Source organism: Panicum hallii, chromosome 2, assembly GCF_002211085.1.
Source record: "Panicum hallii strain FIL2 chromosome 2, PHallii_v3.1, whole genome shotgun sequence".
NCBI lineage: Eukaryota > Viridiplantae > Streptophyta > Magnoliopsida > Poales > Poaceae > Panicum > Panicum hallii.
The window spans coordinates 26,824,616-26,851,840 of NC_038043.1; positions in this window are offsets into that span (position 1 = coordinate 26,824,616).

The window sequence follows — 27,225 nt, forward strand, 5'->3', positions numbered from 1 at the left end:
CATGGCCGAAGAAGCTCAAGATTATTTCCGCAATGTGCAAGTCGTGAGGGTAATCACAAGCTCTCTTAGTGCTCAAGAATTCAACAAGGTCTGCAATGTTGAAGTTGTAAGAAGATTTGGGACACACTAAGAGAGGCACATGAGGGGACCGATGAGTTTAGAGAGGGCAAGATGGACCTGTTGCAAGGAGAATTAAAACACTTTATCATGCATGATGAAGAAACTGTGAGGCAAATGTATGATAGACCAATGATCCTAGTGTCGGATATTAGATCTCTTGGAAGCACGGAGTGGGATGATCACAAAGTGACAAAAAAGTTGCTTAGGGCTTTCACACCAAGAAACCCTACTCTTGCAACAATGATTAGAAGAGATATAAAATTCAAGATCAAGACACCTAATCAACTCCTTGGTAAAATTCTTCATCAAGAGTTGGTTGAGAGAGATATAGCCAAGCCACTTAGCCACAAGACTACCAAGAGTGTGGCACTCAATGCTAGCACAAGTGACAAGGTTGAGTCAAGCCCCAAAGCCCTCAAATCAAAGAAGGAAGAGTCAAGTGAGGAAGCCACCACCGATGAAGAAATGGCTTTGATGTTGAGAAACTTCAAGAAGTTCATGAAGAAGAAATATTACAAGAAAGGTGGTGATGACAATTGCCGATGAGTACAAGGAAGTGGGCCATTATATTGCTGATTGCCCACAATTGAAGAACAGAGAAAAGGATGAGAAGAGGAACAAAGAGAAGAGCAAGGACTTCAAGAAGAAATATCAAGGTCATGCTCATGTTGGTCAAGAGTGGGAGTCTAGTGATGAAGACTCCGACAAAGAATGCATGACAAATCTAACCATATTCAAGTCGTCAAGAAAGCTCTTCAACAACGTCTTGAAAGATGAAGATGATGCTCCTTTTTACCTCATGGCAGGAAGGACTAAGGTATAAGAGTCATCCACCTCATCCTCTCATCCTTCCACCATATCTATTATTGCATAAAATAATTTTGATGATGAGGAAGAACAACATAAAGCCTACATGATAAAAGAATTTGGAAAGAAAGGTTTTAAAGAAATTAAAAATATTATAGAGAAATTAGAGAAAAATAGAGTGTCTTGATAGGCAAGAAAACTTGCTCATTCTTAAAAAGGAGAGAAACCTTATCTTAGAGAAAGCTCTTGCCAAGGAAAAGAGAAATGTTGAAATATTATCCATTGACTTGTCTCTAGCTAATGATTCAAATGAGAGGATGTCAAAGGAGAATACTTTGATAAATGAATCTCTAGCTTCTATAAAGGCCTCTTATAGTGAACTTCAAGAGAGCTTCTCATGCTTATCGGTCAAGTACAAAGACCTTGAAGTTAACTATGAAGCTCTTTGGGAAAGCACTAAAACAAATTCCAAAGCAACTCTTGACTCCAATGTCTCCACAAGCAAAGGGTGCTCAAGATGTTATAAAATTGATGTACAAGCTTGTGTTGCTAACTTGGCTAAGCTAGAGAAGTTGATCCAAGCTAAAGATGCTCAACTTGAGAGGTTCAACATATTAGTGAAGAATGGATATGAAGGTAATGCCAAGCCCGAGGCAAAGATCAAATACAAGAATGGGAGACATCATAGTAAAAAGGATGGGCTTGGACATTACAAGGAAGAAAAGTTAAATGACCGAAGGGTGGTCAAAAGTTTAGGAATGTGTCTTGTTCACCAAGGGAGGAATGCTCAATGACTTGATGAACTTTGCACATGGTGTGACCACAACTATCCCTTCTCAAGTCAAGAAGAAGGTTGAAGCTCCCAAGAAGCCAAAGGTCACCATGCATGAGCCATCACCAAGCTACACTATCGACTACATGGTGAGTATGGACCACAATGGTAAAATAATGGTCAAATATGTTGGAGCTTACACTAAGAAGGCTATTGTTAGAAGTGTGTGGGTTCCAAAAGTGTATCCATCTAACTTGCAAGGACCCAAATCTTTTTGGGTACCTAAATTTCAAGCATAATTTGTTTTGTAGGATTACTCCTCCGGTGGCACCGTATGGTTGCTTGATAGTGGATGATCAAATCATATGACCGGGGAGAAGGATTTATTCACATCCATAGAACTTCATGACATAAGTAAATAAACTATTGTCTTTGGAGACAATAGCAAAGGAGATGTGGTTGTTTGAGTAAAATTGCTATCTCTAATGATAATTCAATTACGAATGTTTATTTGGTTGAAACCTTGGGGTATAGTTTGTTGTCCGTCTCACAACTTTGTAAGATGGACTACAATTGTCTCTTTACTAAAGAGAGTATGACCGTCTTTAGGAGGGAGGATTCCTCTATTGCTATTATGGGGCAATTGAAGGGCAAAGTCTATCTTGTTGATTTCTCAAAAGAGAAAGTTGAGCCCGAGACTTGTTTAGTGGAAAAATCAGACTTGGGTTGGCTTTGACATCGCCGACTAGCCCATGTTGGGATGAGCAACTTGGCAAAACTTCAAAAGGGCGGGCACATCTTAGGACTAACCAATATTGTTTTTGAGAAAGATAGGTTATGTAGTGCATGCCAAGCCAGGAAGCAATTTGGTGCTCAACATCCTGCCAAGAACATCATGACATCATCAAGACCATTGAAGTTTCTACATATGGATTTGTTTGGATCTATTGCATACATGAGCATTGGCGGTAACAAATATGGTCTTGTTATTGTTGATGATTTTTCTCGATTCACTTGGGTATTCTTTTTGCAAGATAAAAGTGAGACTCAAGGAATAATAAAGAAGTTCATTAGAAGAGCTCAAAATGAATATGAGTTGAAGATTAAGAACATAAGGAGTGACAATGGTTCAGAATTCTGGAACACAAATGTTGAAGAATTTCTTGATGAAGAAGGAATTAAGCATGAGTTCTCCGCTCCATACACACCTCAACAAAATGGTATTGTAGAGAGGAATAATAGAACATTGATTGAAGCCGCAAGAACAATGCTTGATGAGTACAAGACTCCGGATATTTTTTGCGCCGAAGCAATCAATACAGCTTGCCTTGCCATCAACCGCCTCTACCTCCACAAGTACTTGGGCAAGACACCCTACGAGATAATCACCGGTAACAAACCCAAGGTGCACTACTTTAGAGTTTTTGGGAGTAAGTGTTTCATACTTAACAAGAAAACCAAAAGCTCAAAGTTTGCACCAAAGGTTGATGAAGACTTTCTACTTGGTTATGGTACTAACAAACACGCTTATCATGTCTTCAACAAAACCACCAGTTGTGTTGAGGTCATGGTGGACGCAACTTTTGATGAATCCGACAGCTCTCGAGTAGGGAAAATTGATAAAAACCTTGTAGATGAAGAGGAGCCACTAAGTCAATCAATTATGAGGATGGGCTTGGGTGAAGTAAGACCTCATGAAGTTGAGGCTCAAGCTTCGGTTCAAGAAAACAACAATGATCTATCATTATCCACAAGAGTTGAACCACCAAGCTCTCAACAACCTCAAGTTCAAAATCAAGTTCATGGCATTGATCAAGGGGAGAACAAGGTGGAGAAGCTCAAGAAGATGCTCCACAAGTTGAAAATTATGTGTATGGACCTATTCAACCTCAATCATAAGTTCCTCATCCAAGAGTTCATCAAAGCGTTCAACGGGATCATCCTGTTGACAATATCCTTGGAAGTATTCAAAGAGGGGTAGCTACTCGTTCACGTTTAGCAACTTTTTGTGGACATTACTCATTTGTTTCATCTTTAGAATCTCTTAAGGTAGATGAAGCACTTGATGATCCAGATTGGGTAATTGCCATGCAAGAAGAGTTGAACAACTTCACAAGAAATGAGGTATGGTTGTTGGTTGAAAGACCAAAGCAAAATGTGATTGGCACCAAGTGGGTTTTCCGAAACAAACAAGATGAACATGGTGTCATCACAAGAAACAAGGCAAGGTTAGTTGCACAAGGTTTTACTCAAATTGAAGGTTTGGATTTTGGTGAAACCTATTCACCTGTAGTTAGGCTTGAGTCAATTTGAATATTATTAGCCTATGCTACTCACCATAATTTCAAGCTTTATCAAATGGACATGAAAAGTGCATTCTTGAACAGCCCCCTATCCGAGTTGGTGTATGTAGAACAACCGCCAGGCTTTAAAGATCCAAGATTTCCAAAGCATGTGTACAAGCTCCATAAGATGCTCTATGGGCTTAAGGAAGCTCCTAGAGCAGGGTATGAATGCCTTAAGGATTTTTTTTTCTCAAGAACGACTTTGTAATGGGCAAAGCCAATTCTACTCTCTTTACTCACAAAGTTGATAAGGATATCTTTGTTTGCCAAATATATGTCGATGATATTATATTGGGTTCTACTGATAAGAAATTTTGTGAGGAATTTAGTAGGATCATGACCAAGAGGTTCGAGATGTCAATGATGTGTGAATTGAAGTTCTTCCTTGGATTTTAAGTCAAGCAAATGAAGGAAGATACTTTCATATGTCAAACCAAGTATGTGAAGGATATGCTTAAGAAGTTTGACATGGCCAATGCCAAGGCCATCAAGACACCCATGGCATTAAATGATCATCTTGATCTCAATGAAGAAGGGAAGTCAGTTGACCAAAAGGTATATCGCTCCATGATCGGCTCTCTTCTTTATATTTGTGCATCTAGGCCGAATATTATGCTTAGCGTGTGCATGTGTGCAAGATTTCAAGCTAATTCTAACAAATATCATCTAATGGCTGTTAAGAGAATTTTGAGATATTTAGTACACACTCCTAACCTTGGCTTATGGTATCCCAAAGGCTCCACTTTTGATCTACTTGGCTATTCCGATTTGGATTACGCCGGTTGCAAGGTAGATAGAAAGAGTACAACGGGAACGTGTCAATTTCTTGGTCGGTCCTTAGTATCTTGGAGTTCTAAGAAGCATAATTTGGTTGCCTTATCCACCGCCGAAGCTAAATATATTGCGGCGGGTGTTTGTTGTGCCCAACTCTTGTGTATGAAGCAAATGTTGAGTGACTTCGGTTGTGAGTTTAGTAAGATTCCACTCTTGTGTGACAATGAGAGTGCTATCAAGCTAGCTAACAATCTGGTGCTACACTCCCGAATGAAGCACATAGATATAAGATATCACTTCTTACGGCATCATGAGGCTAATGGAGATATTGCTTTACGTCATGTAAGCACCGAATGACAACTTGCCAATATCTTCACTAAGCCTCTAGATGAGCAAAGATTTTGTGCTTTGAGGAATGAACTAAATATCTTGGATTCTCGTAACTTGGCATGACTTGTTGCAGATATTTGTTTGTTGCCAGATAAGAAAAATGAATTTACTTGTGTTGACTTGTTTTGAAAATCTTGGATTTTGATCTTCGGATCAAAGCTTGACTCTTGTGATCATTATTATGTATTGTTGTTTTTGGCTGATCATCAAGTGTCAAGTTGTCTCATATGTCTACAAGCCATATTTCTCAAAATCTCCAATTCATTCAATATCAAAATCTATCTTTTTGGCGCTGTCAAGTATTTTTTGGAACTTCCGACACTAGGTCGGAACTTCCGACACCCATCTGAAGTATCAGGAAAGTTCGAACAAGGGGTCCTGAGGAGGCTGGATTTAGTTTCACCAGAACTTTCAAGACATGGTCGGAATTTCTGACGACCCTCAGAAGTTTCAGCATTCTTCCGACCGAGGGTCCTCAGGAGTCGCATCCTTTTATCGTCGGAACTTTCGACCCCCGTCGGAACTTCCAACAATCACTTGATCTATATATACCCGTTGGACAGCATCTCAAAACCCCAACTCCTCATTCAAACACCACCAACTACGCCCCCTCCTCTCTCCACTCACATCCTCGAGGGGATTTCAAGAATCAACCAAGGGATTTCATTGCATTTGAGTTCCTTGGACTCTCCACTCTTCAGAACATCTGATCCCCATCATCTTTCCTTCAATTCATGTGGGATAAATAATTGAGGTAAACCATTCAAAATCCTTGCCGCCCGATTTCTCAATGTAGAAAGAGTTAGATGTTTCTTTCTTGGGGATAGCTTCATGGTACATCATTGATCATATGCCTAGAATCTTATCAAATTTGGTGGGCAAAATCTCTCAATTCATTATCTTTTGGGTCTGCTTGGGCCCTGTTGGAAGTTCCGACCCCTGGTCGGAAGTTTTGACAGGTGCCTTAACAGTCACATTTGGTTGTTTTGGATCCCATCCATTGAGTCTATCCTAATCTTAATATTTTACACTTCAGATGGCTCGTGAAAAGAGAGGCAAGGAGTGGACAGCAACTCTGGAAATCGAATCATCTCCCTCCTCCAATTCCGAAGCAACTCATGATGCATCACCTATTGTCCAGCACAAGAGAAAGGCAGTTGCTAAGGTTTCTTAGTGTTCTCGTGGTCGTGGAAGGCCTAATCCTCAAGGCACATCTGGTCAAAGTGATCATCCATGCATGAAGTGTGCCTCCGCTCTAGGGACTCACATGGAGGATGCCGGGGAGTCGTTGGAGTATCTTGAGAGGATCATTTTGAGGATGAAGGCTCCCATAAGACTAACTGATCCACAATATCATGGAGTTCGAGTAGTGGATTACAAGAAGGGGAAGCATGATATCTATGCAAAGAGATATGATGATCCTTCACAGTATCAGAAGGAGCATTAGGGTGACATCTGCTTTTGGTTGAGATTCAATGCAGATTGGTATGAGGCCATGATTCTTTGCAAGTCACATCCCACCACTGAAATGAAGTCATTCAATTGGAATTACTTGGAAGAAATTGATATGCTAGTGTTAAGGGAAGTTGAGGCTACTTGCAGAAGTATGAATCTATCCTCAATCATGTCCTTCAACTGTGATTGGAATGAGGAAGTAGTGGCTCAATTCTATGCCACTCTTTATATCAACCGCTCAACCAAGACATTCCATTGGACAGTTTAGGGGAAGCCATTCTCAGTTGGATATGTTCAATTTGCAAATATTCTTAGCTTTCCTAGCAATAATCTCTTGAGGGAGAAGATACATGAGTTAGAAAATGTGTTAGACGATGGAGAGCTACACTTCATGTTTGACAACACTTATGGTGATATCAAGTTTGGAACTATCCATAGGATGACATACTACAAGATGCTCAATCAACTCTTTCGCTACACCCTTTGTCCCAAAGGAGGTGATTTAGATAATATCTCCAACATGTCCAAGAACTTGATTGCAAGAATGGCAACAAATCAAAGGGATTTCGGCATCTTTGACTTCATTTGGGAAGAAATCATCATTTGCTCCGTGTCACCCAAGAAAAGCAGTCACTATGCACCATATATTTTTGCTATGATCAAGGAAGTGACAGCGGTGAATATCTTGACAGACAAAGGTCATCAAGTCTACAAGCCAAAGAAAGGGCATCTTGAGCGACTTCTCAAGATTGGGGCACATGCTCCTCGCCACGCTACTCAAGGACCACCACATGCTCCTTTGAGTTCTCATGCTCCTTCTAGCTCTCAAGGTCATTCGAGCTCCCGTGGCCCTCCTCCTCGTGCTCCAAAGAAGAAGGGGATTCTTAGCTTTATCTCTTAAGGTTTATTTGCGTGCTTCAATGTGGGACGTCACAATGCGCAAGAGATCTATGACCACAAGAAGCATGTGGATGAGCAGCTCCTCAAGATTGAGGTGAGACAAAAGAAAATCATGGCCAAGTATGACATGCCTCACTCACCTCTTTGTGCTCCCATGGAAATTCCTCCTCCACCGACTTTTTACAACCCTTGGGAGGAGATGGATGGACCTTCCATGATGTTTGGGGCTCCTCAAGTTGATGATGATGAAATTGAAGAAGACTTGGGTGGGCGTGAGGAGTCGAACGAAGAAGATGATGATGTCCCCACTGCCGACACACCCACGGATGATGATGATGAAGAAGAAAATGACGATGACGATGACGAGTAGTGGCTGTGGAAGGGCCTCTCCTTTTTGGTGCTTGACGCCAAAGGGGGAGTGAGCTCACCATAGGACCATATGGTGGTGGATGTTGGGCTTTATCTATCTTTTTAGCATGTAGTAGCTTGAACCTTGAACTCTAAGTGCTTGTGGACAAATGATGAATCTAGTATGTGTTATGTGTGGTGTGCCAAGTGAGAACTTTTAAATTTGTAAGACTTATTTGTGATTCTCTATGCTAGTGTTATCTTAGAACCTTATTGCTTTTGTGATGCTCATGACTTGGTGCTTGTTTATTTCCACTTTATTGTGATATATATTGTCATATGCATCACGTTGATATTTATCACACTTTGCACCCCACGAATACAATGATATAGGGGGAGCTCCTTTAATATGGGCAAATAGCATTTGAGGCTGTTTTTTATTTCATCTTGAAAAATGCACATATTAAGGGGGAGCTCAACTATATGATTGGATTCAAAATAATTCGATATATTATTTGTGAGCCTTAATTGTATTATCATCAATCACAAAAAGGAGGAGATTGAAAGTGCATTTGCCCCCTAAGTGGATTTTGGTGTTGATGACATGCATAATTAAGGAGCTAATGTGTTTATTGAGCTATGGTATAGGTTATAATTCAATGAAATAAAGAAGAGCAAGAAAAGATGCCAAATTTGCTTAAAGGACAGTGTTGGGCTTAAAAGAAGATCTTTTAATATTTTCTATTTTGAGTTTGAGTATAGGAAACACCTGTACTATTAAGAGAGATGCGAATGGATAGCATGAAGGTGTCAAAGTGTTTATTTGAGATGCTAACCATCAAAGAGAGACAGAATCACACACACTGGTGCACCTAGTTTTCTGTCTGTTTAAGTGTGTGTCGGAAGTTCCGATGGGGGATCGGAAGTTCCGACACCTGTCAGAAGTTTCCAGTAACTTTTGACAGGTGAAAGGATCGATGGACCAAGAGGGGGGGGTGAATTGGGCCTTTTTCAATTTCTAAAACAAGATAAAGCAACCTTAACCTATGCAAAACTAGAAAGGCACCAATTCACCAACCGGATAACTAAACAACCTACACAAGCTAGATAAGATAAAAAGAGATAAAGCCTAGAAAGGTAGATCTAACTAGTGATTCCTAAATCAAGCACATGAATGAATTGCATGAAAGATAATGCTTGAATAAGTAAAGTGGACAAGGGACAACCGGATTTTTCCCGTGGTATCGATGTGTTGGCACACACCCCTAATCCACGTTGTGACACTCACAAAGAGTATTGTCACCTCCCAAGTCACCAAGACAAGGGCGCTCACTAAGAGTCTCCGTTCACCATCCCGGTGTGGTGGAGATCAAGCCACGTACAAATCTCTTCTCCGGGCTTCCACAATCCTTGGCAAGCTCCGCGAGAATCACCTCGATCACCAAGATCGCCTAGGTGATGCCAATCACCAAGAGTAACAAGCTAAGGCCTTCACTTGAGCAAGAACCAATCACCAAGAATGGATGCACACAAGCTTCTCTCTACTCAAGTCCTTAATCTTGCTTCCTGAATGATTGAATGAACAAGTGTATGAAATGTTGAAGCTCAAAGTGGCTCTTGACTATAGTATGTGTGTTTGGGTGTTGCCTGGTGTCAAGAGTAGTAGAATGACCCATTGGAGGGGTATATATGGGCAGCTCACACGAATAGAGCCGTTGGAGAAAAAGCTGCCAGAAAAACTGCGTAGCGCCGGTTAATCCGACGTCCCTCCAATTGTCATCATCGGTTTAACCGGTGAATGTAAACTGCCCCTTCTGAAAACTAGCCGTTACAGCTTGGGCAGATTAACCGTCGTTGCATCGGTTTAACCGGTGAGTGTAGTCATCCATTGATCAACTGAAATACCAAGTCACTGGACAACTGCACCGACGTCCAATTTCAAATAGCGTCGGTTTAACCGGTGAGTGTAGTTGTCCACTGATCAACTGAAAACCGAGTCTCTGGACAACTGCACCGACGTCCAATTTCAAATAACGTCGGTTTAACCGGTGTATTGACTTGTCCTGACCTGTAGACCATGTTTAACCGACGTATAGAGAACTTGAGGCGTCGGTTAATCCGGTGATAAGGATTTTTCTGATTTTGCCTTTTCTGACTTGAGTCTTGAATGAAATCCAAATATTTCTTGAGATATAAGTTAAGAACCACTTATTTGAGCTTCTAGAAACCTGAGTGACCATTGTGTGCATCCATTTTCAAATGACCATGTCCATGCTCAAGTTACTAAGCCTAAACCCCTCTTAATAGTGCGATCACTACAAAACTATAAAACCTATACTGACCTAAGTGTCCTTCTCAACCTTATGACACTTAGGACTAGAAAGATCCTTAGTCTTGACACATTATTGAGTTGAATGCCGAGATCGCCTTTTTGAACAATGAAAATTAGGGGCCTCTTTTGACATATAACCAAATGAGCGATAATGATCTATAAAGCTGCACAAACTCATTAGTCACAATAATGGTTGTCATTAATCACCGAAACATACCTTGAGGGCCTAGATGCTTACAACAGGGGGTTCTCGGCTTGCTGAGTTTAGCTGGGTCGGAAGTTCCGAGCCTGTGTCGGAAGTTTCCAGTAACTTTCGACAAGGGGTTCTCGGCCAACTGATTTTAGCTAGGTCGGAAGTTCCAACCCTATGTCGGAAGTTCTGACAATCACTTATTCTGCACACTAACGGCTAGTTTTTGGGGCTTGGGTATTTATACCCCCTCAGCCCATCCTTCATTTGCTGCTGACCTACACGAGAAAAACAACTCCTTGAGCTTCCAAAATACTTCCCCAATCCCTCCAAGAGCTAATCCTTGAGTTGATTTGAGCTAGGCTTGGGGTGAGAGCAAGATTGAGGTGTGAGACTTGAGCACTTGAGTGAGAAGGCAACCACGTTCATCTCAAAGGCACTTGAAGCATCTTCATCAACTCGATTTGTGTTTGTTACTCTTGAAGCTTGCTTCTAGACGGTTTGGTTTCACCCGGTGGGCGTCCTCTCATGTGTGTGCGTCCCGGTAAGTTTGTATTACCCTATCCTTTGTGGATTTTATAGTAAGTGACTCAATCCTCCTCTGTGGTTGATTGAGGGAGGAAAAGGGTTCGTGCACAACCCTGCTCTTTGTGAGCTCCTCAATAGAGACGTAGCTTCCTTAGTGGGAGTGAACTTCGGTAACAAATCTCTTGTGTCTCATACTTATTGTATTTACTAACTCTTGTTGACCTAGAGTTTATTTTGTGCCGATCTACTCTCTCATGTTGTTGTGCTTGCAAAGATCACTTGCAGAAGTCTCCTAACATCATTGCACAACTTTTGATTCAAATAGGTTCTGCAGTTTCAAGTTTATTTTTGAATTTCGTTTAAGAACTTTCCTACTGTCGGAAGTTCCAATTCAAAGTTGGAAGTCCTGACCCATCGGAACTTCCTACACAGTGTCGAAAGTTCCTGCAGAATATTAACCGCTGCGAAGATTTTTTAGGAATTTTTAGAAATGCCTATTCACTCCTCCCCCCCCCTAGGCATCACATAGATCCTTTCACTTAACGAAAGGGCAAGGAGGGGTCAGAGTTGGGGTATAGCCCGGTCCTTCTGGGGTAGCAGCCTTTGCTAAGGTGCTGACCATTAGGGAGGGTTATGGTCCACTCCGCTACTAAAACTCTAGCGGGATATTAGTTTTTCTTCGTGTCTTTGTAAAGGGTTCGTAGTGGATCCCTAGCACTCACCTCGGAAGTGTTTAAGAGACTAGCTACCTCGGGCATCAAGGTAGGCACGACTTGTGGTGAAAGTGTACGACCTCTGCAGAGTGAAAATTGATATATCAGCCGTGCTCATGGTTAGGAGCGTCTTGGACTTTCACATGATAATCAAACTTAAAGAATAATTTAATTTGTGATTCTTTGGTTTTGTAATAATGTTGTTTTCTCTATGCTTAAGTGGGTTGGTATAAACTTATACCTAGATAATAGGTGATTGCTAATAAAATATGATCAACTAAAAATGCTAACCACTATCAGCCTTCAGCCTCTCTTTGATGGCCTTGCATATTTCCCCGCTTGCTGAGTACCAACCATAAGAGTACTCACCCTTATCTAAACTACTGTTTAGAAGAGAATGTGGAAGTAGAGCACTTCAGCAACTTTGAAGAGTTCTAGGCGGGCGTTCACCTGTCAAGTGACTGTGGAAGAAGCAGTTGCTGTCGAGTTCATTTAGGATATTGGTGGAACGCTTAAGGACTTCCAATTCTAAACTATCGGAGTGTAATAAAGTTATTTAATCTTTCATTTATGTTTTGAACATTGTCTTTGATCTATTCACTTATAATGTCAACATATGTGTGGGAACGGATCCTCGAACATATATGCTACGCATTCGGTTTTGCTTTCAAAATTGGGTCTGACATCGATAAAACTTTTTATCGACGAGATTTACACCGATTGCAAGTATCCATCAGTAGACTGACTGTACATCGTTAAAGCAACTTATAACAACTGCTCTGGGACTATGGTGTAGTGGTTCAATCGAGTGCGATGTTTTGGGTCCAAATTTTGAAAGTTATGTGATACTTAGATATGCTGAACTTACATGTTACGTACCTTTGCATCAAGTGCAAACTTAAAACATTTTATCTTTCTTATGACCACCTGGTACAATGACATGGTTAAAAACACCCTTATAGTTTGTTTAGCTAAGCACCTCCTATAAGGGAATGTATAATGATGGGTGCTTAGACAAAAATACTTCTTTTTTTGAAACAAAGACAGGAGCTCTACCGCTCAATTAAGATGAAAGAATATAATGTATAGGAAGGTTAGCCAGTTAGGATGCCAAAAAGCACCCGGCGGTCATCATTGCCTCGCATGGCTACCAAGCAGCTAGCAGCTACGACTTCCCAGCGAGCCACCCATAAAACACCCCCAACGGGTTTGAAGCTAACAGTCACCACCAATCATCATTGCCAAGCTCAACGAAGAGCAGCTCCGACTTCCAATCGCGAACCCTCACCCTGCATCATAGCCACAACGATAATCCAAATGCGGCGCCTTTAGGAAGGGAGCGATGCCAATGGTGCCGCCGTCGCATATCCGAAGTGGATCAAGTTTTCACCCACGGAAGACATGCTAGAGAAGAAACATGACGCCCCCAATAGGGAAACGGCGCCCAACAGTGTTCGTCGCCAAGGCTTTCGCCCAAGGACCCTCTAGCACGGACACCGGATCATGAAGCTGTCACACCCGATTTTGAAAAAAGAACCGAATGCATCTCAAATGTGCGTCAGGATCAAGTTCCACACATATGATAGACGATACAAGTGTATACCCGAGATAATATCATAACGAAAGGAGTATCATAGTACTTTATTACATGACCGAAAGTCTTAATCTTAGGCAAATAAATAAACATTTAAAATCTAGCAGCGGACTTCAACTTCACAGGCAGATGACTGGGAGACATACGCCTAGAACTCCTCAAGATCCTCAGGGAACTCCGGACAATTATCTTGTTCTGAGCGGCATTGGTTTTAATAAAGCAAGCGTGAGTACACTTATGGTTGGTACTCAGTAAATGGAGTAAATTATATAACATGCAAGGCCAAAATCAAGGATAAGCTGAAATGGTTTGACTGCGATAAGCATATTTAGTTGATCAAGTTTTATTTAGCAAGCATTAGCTAAATATAAGTATATACCAACCCTTAAGTAAATAAAAAGAGATAAGTAACCACATAAATAAAGAATATCAATTTAGATCATCTTTAAGTTCAATTATCATGTGAGGGTCCAAGCCGCTCTTAACCGTGAGCACGGCTGATATATCAGTTTTCACTCTGCAGAGGTTGTACACTTTACCCACAACTCATGTTTCACTTATTGCCCGGGTTTGCAAGGCCCTTAAACACTTCCGAGGTGAGTGGCAGGGATTCACTACGAGGCCTTTACAAAGATTCCCTAACTTGCAACGGTCCGCTAAGGTTTCATACCGCAATTGTCATAACCCTCCCTAATGAGGTGGTACCTTAGCCAAGAACCATAAACAAAGCCTCCAAGAGTATCGAGCTATACCCCATCAATGCACTCGCCTCTTGCCCTTTCGGTAAGGCCATTACAGGCTAAAGTTTCTAATTAATTAGCCAAGACTAGAGCCATATAGTATTATGGTTGCACTATTTTCCTAGGTGGTTCTCCATGTTCCAATTAATGAAATGATCTTGAAGTTATTACCAATAAAGTATTCCAAAACATGAATTTAAACCACTATAGCATAATTTTCAGGTTATTCAACTAAAATCTAAGTAAAAGCAACTAGCGTAGCTACAACATAAAGATAACAACTCAGGTTTAATCAAGAAAGTTCAAAGAAACTAGGCAATTCCTTAGTTTGGGATCCATCATATTATAGACTTATGCATGCAAATAAAGTAAATATGTGTATTTAGAAAGTTATTAGGACTGAAATATGATCAAGGACCACTTGCCTTCGTCAAAGTACTGCTGCTACTCAGGAATGTCTTCAAAGTCTTGCTCTTGCGGACCCTCGAACTGCGCACCGTCTATCATAACACACAAGTACATACAAACAAACAAGTACAATAAATAAGAAACAGTACATCAAAAAATATAAACAGATTAAAACAGCATTATAAAGCTACTTTATACGTTGCAAGAGTCGCGTGAGTGCGAGAAGCGATGAAAACGGAGTTAAAACGGAGAAGTTATGGCTAAAACATGAGTCTAGGGGCTTATTTGTAAAGGATTTGAATCTAGATGGGCTCTGGACAAAGAAACTGAGGGCTAAAACATAATTAAACCTTAAATCTAGGGTTTAGATTGAAAAACAGAGGGGCTAGGGATGGCGGGTTCTATTTTTAAAAAAGATAGGGGCTTAAATAGAAGAAAAAGGATCTATTCGTGAATACTTTTGAACTACCATGGACTACGGGTTGATTTCGATAGAATTCAGGGGCTAAAGTGCAAAATATGCTAGGGTTGACCGGTATCGGTTATTTGACCTTGGTCTAGATCTAATCTAGACCGTCGGATTTGGATCGGACGGCAGAGAACGAGTGGCGGCTGCGGGGCGGCGGCGCTGGACGCCGGCGGCGAGGTCGTGCGGCGGCGGCTCGTTGGGAAATCGCGTAAACGCGACTCCAGCCACGGTTTCGACTCGGGTTTGGCCTGGGAGAAAGAGAGTGAGGAGGGGAACGCGTTTAAGGGGTTGGGACGAGGCGCCGAGGGCCGAGGAAGGCGGATGACGGTGAGGTGCGGCACGGCGGCGACAGCGAGCAATCGCGCGTGCGGGAAAGCTGGGAGGAAGGGGAAAAGAGGCCGGCGAGGTTCCTCACCCCAAGGTGGAGCTCCGGTGGCGGCTCACGGTAATAGAAGAGCAGCGAGGCAGCAGTAGCGACGGTGACCAAGGTGCGACGGCGAAAGTAGCGGCGGCTGCGGCTTTGCAGATCCTAGGGCACGGGGAGGCGGCTTTATAGGGCGGCCACGGGGCCCTAGGCGTGAGGCACGTGGCGTCGCGCGGCGGGGGAGGCCGTGCTGCGGCCGGACTCAACGCGAGTCCGAGCCTGGCTCGAGCTCAAGGATGGGGATGAACCCGACAGGTGGGTCCCGGCCATCAGCGAGAGAAAGAAGGGGAGAGGGAAGGAGCGCGCGGGCTGGGCCGCGCGGGAGGAAAGGAAGGAAAGGAGGAAAGGCCGGCTGGGCTTTTGGCGCGTGGAAGAAAAAGAGAGAGGGGAAAGAGAAAGAGAGAGTGGGCCGGGCCCAAAGAGAAAAAGAGGGAGAAAAAGAATTGCATTCAAATACATTTAAATTTAAAATTTAAATTTAATGAAAGAAAAATAATAAAATAATGCAATGCGGCATGAAATGTGCAAAACTTATATTTTCTTATATTTATTTTTATGATTAAGTAAACTACTATAATTCATGGTAAATGCTCTAAAATCAAAATAATTGAATAAAAACCTTATGGGTCCTGTAAAGAATCTAGTAAAGTTTATTTAGATACCTAATCTGAAAATTAGAGTGTTACAGAAGCCAGACCCCCTGCTAGTCTTCATCACCATCGCTCCACGGAAGCCTCTTTAGAGGGGCGTGGACGTGCCAGCTGCCCGCAACTGCCGTACAGCTGTATCGGCCGCCACCCCCTCCAACCAGGCCACATAGAGCTGGACCTGACTCCGCCGCTCATGTCACAACGCCGCACATCGAAGCCGCCATTGATCATTGATGTGGGCTTTGACACCCGCCGCTGTCGCTGTCAACATCGCCGCAAGCAGCTACAGGGTGTGTGCCCCCACCATCTCGGGTGCCACCCCGAACCCTAGGATTGCAGGATCCGAACGCCAGGCCCCGAACCCAGCTGCCAACGCCGCCACCTCCGTCTTGATCCCCACCGGATCCAGCCGTCCGCCGCCGCCAAGCACGCCCCGCCTGCCAGATCTAGCCGCCGTGGGCCAGCTTGGCCAGTTGGCCGCACCCGGCTGGTGCCAGCCCCTGGAAAGGCTCGCCCGACCGCAACCGCTGCCGCCAAGACTGTAGAGAAGGGAACAAGCGAGGGAGAAAGTCCCGCTGCCATCCCCATGTGCCAGCACGGGCCCTGGCCGGCGTCGACATAGCCACGACAGCCATCCCCGCTGAGCTCCACATAGCTCACGCAGGGGAATGGGCCATCGGCGCGCCACCGCGGATGCCGCCAAACGCAAGGGAGAGAGAGCCCTGCCGCCGCCTTGGCCGGGCCGTATGGCCATGCCGACGCGTAGCTCCGGTGGCGCCGAGGCGGGGGAAGGGGAGGGAAGGTGGCGGCGCGGCTAGGGTTTTGTGGGCTGCCCGTGTCGCTCGTGTGGGAGTGACAGGGGCTCTTGCACACATTGCTACATGTAGACAAAAATACTTCTTTCGTCATGTTATATGCACGGTGCACCACCCAGTACTTAAAATGTGGATAAGATGCTTAAGTTTGCACAGCGCTCAAACTTGGGCTAACAAGGTGGTTGAGCCAATTTAAACAGCGTTTTGTGTTTTGTATTGTGTGGACTGACTTTTATACCGGTGTTTCGTGATGTCACAGCATTCTCTCTCTAAGCACTCGTGCTTAGACATCTTGCATGCATATTGTACATACCCTAAGCACCTTTTCTCCAAATCCTCATGCAAGTTCGTTCGTTCAAAAAGAAAAAAAAGAAAATTCTCAGAAAGTTGACAATCCGGCATATAAATCATATGCCTGTCACTGCAGCTGAGGTTTGAAAGACACCAACTGCATGTTTGCGGCTCGGCGTTATCTAGGTGCGCGTGCAGCTCGCAAGCATGCATGAAAGAGAACAATGCATGGCATCTCGACGGCAGAGGAGGACACTCTCGGAGTCTCGATCAGACACAAATGGCTACAGCTGAGATTTTTTAATTTTTAACCTATTTTTAAATTTTATTTTAAAAATAACCACCGAACAAATATTTGCAGATCTAACCCTTTGGTCGCGCCAATCTGCGTGGCCTGACAAAAGTAGGTTGTCGCGCCGCATGCGTTAGCGTGACAAGGTGTGTCATGTTGGAGCGCTTTGGAGGGGTCCGCCAGTGCGTGGAATGCATATTTCACGTGTTAAGGTTGTCACAACACTCCCACCGGCGTGACAGCATGGTCTTGTCACGCTACCCCCGCTCGCGTGACAAGGTGTGATCTTAGAAAAATTATAACTTTTTCATATGAATTTGGATGAACTGAAGATGATTTTTATATAAAAATTGTAGCTCTCGACTAGATTTTCAACTCTGTAGTTTTGAGTTTTTTCATTTGAAGTCACTAAAATACTTAAATAATTGATTTAAAGTTTTTAGGAAGCATATTAAGCACTTGGGAGTTGTGACTCTATCGGACCAACTTGACATGTTCATCATGGTTCCACCAATTAAGTTCTATATAACATTTGATGTATGAAATGAGATTTACTAAATAATAATAATTTAATAAGGAATATAATGAGAAATCAAACTATATAATTGTTAAATATGGAATATAATGTAACACTCCAAATATTAATGATAGCTTTAATATCTAGAGTGGTGGGTTATTTGAGAAATCAATCTATATAATTGATCATCATGGTCTCCAACTCTAAATAATTATTCGAATGGACTAAGTGGCATTAGAGAAAAAGAGCCAAACATGATAGTAAGGTCAAAATCTAACCACATTTGAGCTAAATTTTGCCAAAGTGAGGAAGCTGGGAATTTAAAGTGTGAGATGGTAAAAAAATAGTATAAATAGGTCCACAAGGTTAAGACTAGACCAAATGTGTGAAGCAAGTTTATTGTTTAAAAAGATTTGAATTTGGGTAAGTATTTGAAGAAGCGAAATATGACCAATTAGTCTGTTTGCGTAGTTTCAAGTTTGAAATATAGGTAAACAGTGAAGTTGTAGCCAATATAAAAATTGTAGTATGAATTTTGTACTACAACATGAAAAAATTTGAATAAAGAATTAAAGTATTTGAGTTGGTATTAAATAGACAAAATAGGATAAGATTGCTGCTTTCAGGATGAACCTGAAATAACCTAATTGTTAGAATGCATTGAAAAAATGTGGAAGTTTGAATAGATTTTAAGTAAAAGCTTGCGAATGAAGTTTTAATAAAATGGAAAGTATGGAATATATGTCCATTGGTCAAGCCTTGGACGTACTGATCACATGCTGGCATATGAAACCAGTAAATCTATGTGAACTATTATTATTTTGCTCTAGCTGCGAAAAGCTCATAAATCAAACTTTGTGATAAATATTGAAATTTAAGCATCTACACTTAGTGAACTTTTATAGCAAAACTGAAGTCAGCAAGTCCACGTAAGGCTTTATTTATATATAGATTAGTTGGGTTAATCTTGCTTAGTACCTCCGTACCAGGTATAATATTAATCATGCTGTAGCAAAGCTCTCCGAAGAAAAATAAATAGCAACCATATTTTACTGTCATAGCCATATTTTAAGATCTTAATGTTTCATCAAGTCACTCGATCTAGCTTAAAACTATCATTAATATTTGGAGTGTTATATTATATTCCATGCTTAACAATTATATAGTTTGATTTCTAAATATATTGCTTATAAAATTGTTATTATTTAGTCTATGCTATTTCATACATAAAATATTATATAGAATTTAATTGGTGGAACCACGATGAACATGTCAAGACGAGCCGATAGGGGCTCCTGTGCTTAATATGCTGCCTAAACCTTAAATCCATTATTTAAGCACTTTAGTAACTTCAAATGAAAAAAATTCAAAATTACAAAGTTGTAGATCTTATTGAGAGCTACAATTTTCATATAAATCATCTTTATCCGTATTTGTATGAAAAAGATATGATTTCTCTAAGATCAGACCTTGTCACGCCAGAGGGGATGGCGTGACAAGACTGTACTGTCACGCCGGTGGGAGTACCTTATCACGCCGGTGGGGATGGCGTGACAAGATTGTACTGTCACGCTGGTGGGAGTGTCGTGACAAGTTTGACACGCGGAATATACGCTGGCAGACCTCTCCCGCATGCTCCAATGTGGTACACCTTGTCATGGCAATGCATATGGTATGACAGCCTATTTTTGTCCTGCCACGCAGACCGGCGTGAAAAAAGTTAGATCTGCAAACGTTTGTTAGGGTGGTTATTTTTAAAATTTAAAAATAGGTTAAAAATAAAAAAATCCTGAGCTGAGGAAGGCCTGTGTGCAACGACGAATAGTTGATCTCATATATATCTACATATACAGCTCGAGCTGTGAAGCCTGCGGCTCTACGTGACCCGATCAAGTGCAATTGCTGAAACAAAAGGTACATGTATTTATGCAGCAATCAATATATACAACAACAAAATCAACTTTTGCGAAGACATGTTTGAAGCAATGAAGATATATATGTAAGAACAGATATGGAAGCTGAACATCCGAATTATCCGTATTCTTCGTATCCGCTAAAATCGCTAATATGGATATCTGTATTCGTATCCAATTATAATATGGATATATCCGAATCTAATTTTTTAAAATTTTTCTCTATCCGATTCCATATCCGTATTCGAAATAAATATGAAATATCCTACTATATTCGTATCTGTAAAGAAAAAATGACAGGTGAAACTATCTTAAACTTATCTCTATAGCTAATTCACACCATTTAAATTATTTAAAAGCTATCCATATGGTAGATGTGACAGTTCGTGTGTTTGTAATGCTAGGCATGTATTTTGTTAGTGTGAAATATGTGTTTGTTTGTATAAAGCTTATGTGTGTTTATGTGAAGCTTTTGAAAATTTAAAGTGCAATTAAAAAGGGTATTTTTGTAATTACAGAAAAACCTAAGGTTGTTTTTGTAAAATGTATTTGTATTAAGATAATTTTGAAATGAGTAAAGGGTGGTTTTGCAAATATGTTTTTCTTACCTTATGTTTTGTAAAAATATATATATATTTACTCGAAAGTTGCATTGGAAATGCGTGTGTTGAAATATGTAAAAATTTTGGGTAAAATGGTGAAAATAAGGGTGTTTATGTAATTTTATAAAAGTACAAGCCCTTTTATGCAAAGTAATTGATTTACAAAAGTAACTTTCAAAATTACTTAGGACTAAAGTGCAAAAAATGCAAGTCATCATGACACGTCTATCCAATCATTATGACGATTCTATCCCGTCATTATGACGTGTCATAAATGCTTGCATTTAGGTCCTGAATTTTATAAAGTTACGCTCTTTAGGACAAAAGTAATTCAAATCCGACTTTTGTTCAAAGATTTACGTGTAAAAATGTAAATTTTGAGTTTTTGAACTTGGGCCCTAAAGCAATGTTGTAGAGTTTGAAAAACTCTCCAACTTTCGTTTTGGGCATTTCTTCATTTGGGTTTTAAGTTAACGGGAAATTTTGTTTTACAGACAGGCCCTTGTAGTTTTCTGTATTTACGCATAGGTCCTTGGGGAAATCCATTCCCCCTTCTCCTCTGTTCTTCCTTATCTCCTCCCCTAGCGTCTGCTTCCCTTTTTCTTCCCACCGGCGGCACCAGCAGCTCCATCCAATTCCTGTTTTCCTTCCCCTCTCTCTCTCTCTTTGCTTCCACTCGAATCAGCGCAGGCGGCACAGGAAGCGGCGCTGGGCGAGCAGCGGCCCGGGGGCGCGCGCGTGCGGGCGCACGCGCGGCCAGGCGCGGGCGCGCGCGCGGGCAGCCAGGCGGCCGGCGCGGACGCGCGGCCCAGCTAGCGGGCGCAGCGGCGGTTCGAGCGGAGAGGAGCGGCGCGAGCTGCGGGCCCAGGCGCAGGGCGGCGGCTCGGCCCAGGCGCGAGGCGGACGCGCGGTGTGGGAGGGCTGGCGGTTGGGCCGGCGCGGGAGGCAGGCGCCGGCGGCTGGCGAGCGCGCGGCAGCAGGAGCGCGGGCTGGCGCGGCTGGGCGCGGCCACGGCTCGGCGCGATGGTGGGCGGCAGTGCGCGCGAGCGGGAGCCCGAAGCGGCGGCGCGCAGGGGCTGCAGCAGGCAGCGGGCGTGAAGGGCCAGCAGCGCGGAGCAGGCGGCGGCTCGACGCGGATTTGGGGTAGAGGCTGGCGCAGCGCAGAGACGGGGTGTGCGTGGGCTCGGGTGACGCCGAGCGGGCAACGCGTGCAAGGCCAGAGCGCGGCGGGCGTGTGGATGCAGAGCGCTGGCGTGCGGTTCACGCGGGAGCAGGCGCTCGGGTAGGCGGCAGGCATGGAGTGGGCCCGGGTGAGCACGCGAGGAAGCTGAGCGCGTGGGAGCGACGGCCGAGTGAGCGCCAGAGGAGGCGATGCAATGCTGATGGTGTACATTGAAGCGCGGGCGCTGGAGCAGGCCCGGCACCGGCAGACGAGGTGCGAGCGGGAGCAGGTGTGTGCGCGGAGGGCCCAGGAGCAGAGCGTCACAGACGGCGCTGGCTCGGCCGGAGCGGCGGAGCGCCAGCGCGAATGCGGAGCGCGTGCGGAAGTCGGCGGTGCAGGTGGAGCCGCGGAGCGGCTGCAATTCGGGCGGGTGAGCGACGGCACCATGGTGGCCGGCTGCAGCTCGCGAACGAAGGCGCGCTGGCGGCGTACAGCGCGGAGCGCAGAGGTGGAGCAGTAGCACCGGGCCAGTGTAAGCGTGCGATTGCGGCTCGGAGTGAGCGCGCGCGACGTGGGAACAGGCATGAGCGGGCACTGGCGTCAAGCGAGCACGAGAATGAGAGCGACATGGTTTAGGCAATGCAGGAGCTCGTGTGCTGGAGAGCCGGTGCAGGTGCTGGAGCGGCAGGAATGTGAGCGGCACCGAGCGAGTGGCGCGAGCGTGCGCGCGGTGGCGTGCGGGCGTTGGTGGTGTGGGCAGCTGTTGAGCGGCCGGAGCAGAGCAGGCCTATGGGCATGAGCAGGTGATGTTGGAGTACGACGTGCCGAGCAACGGCACGCGCAGGAAGAGTTACGGTGGAGGGTTTCCTCGTGAGATACACGAAGGGCAGCAAGCTGGAAGGAGAGGAGGCAAATCGAAGGTGACGATTACGGCGAGGCGAGTCGGAAGGAGGAGTTGTGGAGCGAAGGCGGCAGTTAGGCGTGACGAGCTCGGAGGAGCCTCGATGCAACCAAGCACGACAGTCCTGCAGGAAGCTACGCGGGTGTGCCGGCCGTGTTTCAGTGGCATGCGTGCGTAAGCAAAAGAAGACTCAGCTCGTGAGCAGGAAAACCCTAGGGTTCGCGGAAAAGTCAGTATAGCGAACCCGTTCGGCTCCATCATCTCGTTCCAGGGGTCCATGACGTCCAGCAGTCCCTACCTTCGTTGATCGCTCAACCAACCGCAAATCACCGCGGAGATTACCCCTTCGGCCATTCTCTACCCACTGCAATCCCCGGCAAGCTTCTTCGTCATCCATGGAGTCTCGTCATCATCGAGTTTTTCTCTTCGCCGGTCCTATCGCCACGGGACTTCACTTTCCATCCGTTCTTTTCCATAACCAAGGTTTGCCCCGACCTACTGAATCTTCTTAATGCCGGCGATTCCTTTACCGGGATATCGTCGTTAACTTCTTGTTATCTGTTTTCCCGGACCAAGGACTTGATTGCTATGTTTTAAAAGGTTCTAGGGTGTTCTTTATAAAATTTCCAAAGCTTTCTTTATTTCAAATCGATGAACTTCTACATTTCATAGATTTTCATAAGAAGTTCATAAAAAAAATGTAAAATCAGTTTCGTTTGAAACCCTAAGTCAAACCCTACAAGTTTTACGTTGTAATCTTGAGTGAAAGTCGTTGATTTGTGATCTAGATTAACTATTAGGAAATGAATGTTTTATTGTGCTTTATATTGTGTGCTTGTGTTATACCTGAAAAGTACGCCATAGAATATAGGTCTTAAATAGAAATGTGTGATGTTTAGTTAATCCTTTCACATAAGTGCTCATATCCCTACCATCAAGATATTATCCTCGTCTTGATTACTGTTTCCTTAAGTTCCTTGTCGTAAATAGATCCTTGTTAGTCCGAGTGTATCTATTGCTTAGCTTAAACGTCTCGACAGTTATGCTTCAGTGTTAGGTTATCAACCCAACCACTTAGCATCCGTTTTCGTTAAGTCTATGATGTTTCCATAAAACAACTGTCAACCGATGCTTTTCTTGTAATATGTTTCTACCGTCGGCTGGTTAGCCGATACGATTGTTATCTTTCTAGTATCGGCTATTGCCGATACAATTCTTTTGTTCTATCCTACATCGGCTGCACATAGTCGATGTATCGAAGGTGCACACACGACCTCAGGAATCTTGCTATCGGCCGATCCAAGCCGATTCTAGTCGTTTTCCGTATCGGTCAAATATGGCCGATCGATCCCTAGTTTCCCCATCCCTATCCACACACTTCTATCAGCCAAATTATCGACTGAAAGATTGGCTGTGTATCTATCGGTCACCTACCCTCAATCACACTCCATTCGGCTATACGTCACTCAATAGTTGTGCTGACGTAATCGAGCCGATGCAACCACACTTAGTTACCTAGAATAACACTTAAGCACATCTCAGTTAAGACAACTGTTTTAGGAATCATCCTTCTACCAAAATAATCGATGCTTTCATCGATCACCTAGGAAATCGATACACCTTTCCATCAGCTAAACCCTCGTTGTTTCCAATCGGCTCTGTTGCAATCTTCAACAAATAGCCGATCATAATTAGATGTCCTCTTAAAACTCTATCTAAATTTAGTTTCAGATCTTTCGGTTAATATGTGAATAGTATGTTATATGAATGCTAGGTTGCAATTGTATTGTGAAGTAAGGTAGTGTTATGTGCACGCTTTGAATGTAATGTCGCATTGCATGTAGATGCGATTACTTCGGCAACGGTACCTACGAGATCTCCTCGGAGTCTACGGAGGATGTTCCTGAAGACCAGATGAACGTCACCAAGGAATTAACTGAAGCCCCGAACCAAAGTTCGGAAGATATTGATATTTCTGACTTCAGTCCTACCAGTAAAGGCAAGCCCCGGACATATCCCACTATTTTATTTACACTGCAATCTATATCTATCCATATTATATCTTGCATTAAGTCTAGGAATTGGAGTGAAACCCTAGATGCATGAATTCTAGGAACCCAATGTAATGCTCCCGAGTCCTTAACGGATAGATGCTCCGCTAATAGGGCCGGTAAAAGTCGGGTGATTTCCTGTCACTCGCGCGATATAGGAGTTGTAATGTTTACATTCCTGTTACCACTATAAGGATGCCGGACGGGAGTTTTGTGCGGTATCATGGTTGAGATGATACCCCGTCTGTGTTGATGAATCTGATAAGGTCGCAGTGTGTGGAAGTGCGGGTTAAGTGTTTGAAAGTACTAGCCACATACCGTGAGTTATGGGTAAGCGGTAAGCCTAGTAGCCAATCGGCCCGAGGAGTGGACATACCTCCCACCACATGTATTTGGTTCTTTTGGTTACTTGATTCGACTGGGGAAATACGTGTTGCAAGGGCAACCAGGAATACGGGTTTTGTAGTCGCGCTACAGACGTATGTCCTGCACACATTGGGTGTGCGTATGTTCCTGCAGTCGCTTGTGGTGGCTCTGATCCACGAGTCGGAATGAAAGGCAAACGGTTGCTTTGGAATGACCCTGTGGTGTTCCAAGCGTGTGTGTTAGGTTTACCTTGCAAGGTTAAATTCGATTCGAATCGTCCGCTTCTCACGAAGATTGAGACTGCTTGATCCCTTTTCCACATAGAGTAACAAGAGCAATATTATGGTTATCAAAAATGATGTTTGACCAAAGATTATACCATGCTTGCTTAGTTATAGGTGCTTACCTAGAATGGATAATTAACTAGAATCTGAAAGCTAAAACTTGAAGTTAAGGATCTACTCTTTGTTGCTTTTCAGCTGAAACTAAACCCAGAACCATTATAAGCTCCCATAAGTCTAGTTATGGGCTAAGTATACCCAATCCCGGGTAAGCCTTGCTGAGTATTAGTATACTCAGCCTTGCTAGTTATATGTTTTGCAGATGATGTCTTGAAGACCCTACTCTTCCCTTGCCTTGGCCCTGTGCTCTCCCAGAAGGTTGGTCCGTGGAATGGGACCCGTCCCCGGCCAGCACTGGTGATATCGAGCGATGTCGTGCTCGGGCTTAGCATGACATCCGTCTTATCGACGAGTTGTAATCATCGCGTATGTTTCCGCTGCTAAAAACCATAGTTTTAACAATTTGTAATATTTTCTCTGAATTTAAAACTTTGTACCTCTTTTGGAAGCCCTTGTAATGAAATTTTCTCTGTAATGTAAAATGTGATGGTGATTGTATCTCTGGACTCACCTTCGTGTGAGGTAACCTTATTTGATCCTGTGTATCGGTGGTTTATCGGGACGTTACCCGACAGGCCAAGGGATTATACCGTTTGAAGCACGTTGGAGCCCTCAGGATTGGACTCGCGTACTTGAGCCGGTATAATTCAGGTTGGTTCTGCCACAGCTGGTATCAGAGCTATAAGGTTACTCTGGAGATACATTTTACCTTAAAAATACTTTCAGTATAAAAGTTTGACCAACAAAATGTTTGGCAAAGCCGCGTTGGATTCGTTAAGGATTATGCCTAGTCCGTAAAGCCCTAGGGTAATGTTTATGAGGGAAATAGAGGTGGCTATAATATATGTATATGTAATCCTAACTACCAGCATTACTTTTCTGTCAAAACTTAAATTCCTGCACAACTCAATGTTACTTTCTGTAACGACACCTTCGAACGTGAGGTAAGGAGGTAAGGATCCTCAGCCAACTGAGGGAGCTTGGCCTTCCCGTCGGTGATGCGAACCGAACGCTGTTTCTCAAGCAGTGGCCTACTTGAGATGCTGCCAATGTACCAACCTCGGTTGACTACATTGGGAGTATATGGTTCGGCGCAGGGTATGGCGATCGCAGATCATACCCCCGCATTTTGCGGTACCCCCGTGAATACGTTATCTCGATAACGTATGTTAACGTTGTCTGTACGGCGGTAATTGTACAGATGCTGTTTCTATAGTGAACAGTAATGATTGGGGACGCTTTCATGACATGCTGGCATGAAAGGTTCAATATATACATATTGTGTTCTCTGCAGGTATGCTAACCTCGTTGCGTAAGCTTGAACGTAAGAACGACTAGTATATATATAGGGAGACACGTATTTATATGATGCCACCGTAACTAACCACGTAAGTCCAAGGTTACTTGGCAGTTATTTTTGTTTGCGAGGATGATAGAACGTGCATACATCATGACATCTTGGATTGACCTGATTGACTTGTTTGATACGTTGATGTACTAAAATATGTGCTTGTATTTGAATGCCTGTTTTGACTTTGTGTTGTAGGAGTTAATGTAATCTGCTGGGCTATCATCAAATCTTTCAATCCATTATTTAGTGATCTATCTATCCTCTCTTGGTGTTGTATCTTATATCGTTGACTATTCTGGATACGACATCTGAGAACTACACTTCCAATTTTTGCTCAGATGATTTTGGATAAAATAAAAAGATGTATGACCATAATTACTTTTTGGATACGATTCTCCCAGCAAAAAGTCATGCATCATAACATATACCATTTTGGTCAATACATGGTGTTGCATCATCATCGAAAGCCCGTAGACTAACTAATGAGTGTGCCTCTTGTACAACTTTAGGTTGTCTTCGGTTTCCTAAGTCTTTCTTGCTGCTGTTGGCACTATAGGGTTGCTATTCCTCTTTTGTGGTGGTGTTTAATCACATGATCATGTTG